This window comes from Vidua macroura, unplaced genomic scaffold, assembly GCF_024509145.1.
Source record: "Vidua macroura isolate BioBank_ID:100142 unplaced genomic scaffold, ASM2450914v1 whyUn_scaffold_105, whole genome shotgun sequence".
NCBI classification, from domain to species: Eukaryota; Metazoa; Chordata; class Aves; order Passeriformes; family Viduidae; genus Vidua; species Vidua macroura.
Genome location: NW_026530541.1, coordinates 87,501 through 90,000, shown reverse-complemented (window position 1 = coordinate 90,000; position 2,500 = coordinate 87,501). Strand labels below are relative to the sequence as shown.

The 2,500-nt window shown below is 79.3% G+C and overlaps 1 non-coding gene across 1 annotated transcript; it reads left to right on the top strand.

Moving 5' to 3' along the window:
• The first annotated feature begins 1,803 nt into the window (after positions 1-1,803).
• LOC128822795 (5.8S ribosomal RNA) lies at positions 1,804-1,955 on the top strand. The gene has a single exon (XR_008441604.1). It is a non-coding gene; the product is annotated as a 5.8S ribosomal RNA (ribosomal RNA).
• The last annotated feature ends 545 nt before the right edge of the window (positions 1,956-2,500 follow it).

Sequence of the window (2,500 nt, the reverse complement as noted above, 5' to 3'; positions counted from 1 at the left end):
GCAGGTCGTTTCCCTCGCCCCAGGGCCAGGTACCTAGCGCTCCGCGCCTCGGCGGTCCCCGGCTTCACCCTCGGCGTCGTCAAACGCCGCGGGGGGCCGAAAGCGGGCCGCCGAGCCGGGCGGCGGTTTAAAGACTCGGGCGGCTCGGCGCGCCCCGCCGCGGCGGCGGCGGCGGCGGCGGGCAGCGGCGGCAGGTGCCGGGCGGTGGCGCGGCTCCACTGAGGGGTGGGGAGCTACTCCCAGCCGATCCCCTGCGGTGGTGTCCCGCGGCCAGCGGCCGCGCCCGCCGTGGCGGTCGTCGTCCCGCCGCGCGCCGCAGCGCGCGCGGGGGTAGTCGCGCCGCGCCGGGGAGGGGCGCCCTGCCCCCCCCTCTCCGCGGCCCGGCCTCGGCGGAGAGGCCGCGGCGCGCGGCTCGGCCGCGGGGCCGTCCCGCTGGCCCGGAAAGGGGCGACGCCGGCAGAGAGCGCGCGCTCTCTGCCCTTCCTCAGCCGCGGGGTTGCGGCCGCCGGGGCCCAACCGCGCGCGCGCTCTCCTCGGCCGCCGCCGCCAATGTCTCAGGCGCGGCGCCGCGTCCGGCGCGGCCGTGTCTCTTTCCCCTCGACGGCCTTGTCCTCGAAGGCCACGGCGGCACCGGCCCGCCGGCCGTCCCCCGGTTCCGACCGCCTGCCCGCCCCGGGGCGAGCGCTCGGCGGTCCCCTCCGTCGCCGGAGGCCCGCGAGCGCGGGCGGCCCCGTGCCGAGCGGCGGCGTCGCCGCTCGGCGAGTGTCCCCCCCCCCCAGCCGGCGGGGGACGGTCGGCGGAAGGCGCCCGCCATCGCCGGCGGCCGTCTCGGCCCGGCCCCGCCCGTCGCCTCCCCGTCGCCCTTCCCCGGCCGCGTGTGGGCCGAAGGAAGGCGTGCGGGCGGCCGTGGGGGCTACTCCCCGCCCGCTCTCCAGGTGGCAAGCGAGGAGAGCGGGGCGTTGCCCCCCGGCTCAGCGCCGTAGGCCTTCCGCCGGGCGCGAGCCCGGGGAAAGGGGGCCCCGACGGTGCGAGGCGGCGACGACGGGTCCCGGGAGTGCGGGCCGCCGGGGCGGCGGGTCTGCCGTCCGGCCGGCCCCGGGCGCAGGCGACGCCGGCTCGGGTCTCGGCAGCGTCCGCCTCCGGCGCCGGCGGCGGGGCGCGGCCGGCAGACGCTCGCCTTTCCCGGCGGGAGCGGTCCTGCCGGGCAGGGGGCGTGGCGGCGGGGCGGTTGTCGCCGCGTGCCGCCTCGAGGGCGGTTAAGGCCGCTGGGGAGAGAGCCGGCCGCGTCGGCGGCAATGCGGCGGCGCTCCGCGAGTCGGCGGAGCGGTCGAGGGGAGGCAGCGCGCGCGCGCGCGCGCGGGGGCCGACGGCCGCGCCCCCGGCAAAGGCGGCGGGCGCGTCGTCCCTGTGCCAGCGAGGCCGGGCGGGCCACCGTGGCCCGCCCCCCCCCAGCCCCGCGGTCCGGCGCGCGTGCCGCGTGGCCCTCGGCGCGGAGGCCGGGCCGAGCCCGGGCGCCTGGGCCGCCTGCCGAGGCCGCACAGGTTGTGGCGGCGCCTCCCCTCGCGGTGGGGGGAGGCGGTCGGGGGCGCGGGCCCCCCCGCCTTTCCGCCGTGCCTCGGCAGCCTTGGGCGGGTTCCTCCCGCTTTTTTTTCCTTCCTCCTCTGGGCTTCGTTGCGTGCTGGTACGGTCGAAGCCGGGCGCGCGGCGGCCGCGCGTCCTCGGCGCAAGAGAAAAAAAGGGGGCCGCTCGGCGCGAGCGGTCCCGGCCCCTCCGCGCGCGCGGGGTCGGTGCCGAAAGCCAGACAACTCTTAGCGGTGGATCACTCGGCTCGTGCGTCGATGAAGAACGCAGCTAGCTGCGAGAATTAATGTGAATTGCAGGACACATTGATCATCGACACTTCGAACGCACTTGCGGCCCCGGGTTCCTCCCGGGCTACGCCTGTCTGAGCGTCGCTTGACGATCAATCGCCGCCCGGGGGCCGCCCCGGGCGGCGCGGCTGGGGTCGCCTCGCAGGCCCGTTTTGCGCGGCGCGGGTGCCGCGCCAGGGCCTTCGTCCCCCTAAATGCAGACTCGGGGAGCGCTCCGTAGCTCCCCGCTCCCGGAGCGAGCCGCTGGGGCGGAGCTCGTCCTCGCCGGGGCCGCGCCGCCTGGCGGCGGCGGCGGCGGCCGGGGAGAGAAAAGCGAGAGAGAAGAGAGCGCGAGAGGCGGCGGCGCCGCAAGCGCCCCCCCCTCCCCGCCGAGGGCCGAGAGAAGGAGGGCGAGAGGGAGGCGAGGCGCGGGCCTCGCCCCCGGCCCTCCCCCCCCGCGCGGGCGGCTGTCTGCGGGTGGGTACCGCGCGGGTACCGTGCCGTGCTGCCGCGCGCGCGAGAGGCGCGAGCGCCGGGGGACGGGGGTGACCCCCTCCTCCTTCCCTTCCCGCGCCGCCTTCTGTCGCCGTCTCTCTCGGGGCGGCGCCGAGGGCGCCGTGGCTTTCCCGTGTCTCTCTCTCTCTCTCTCT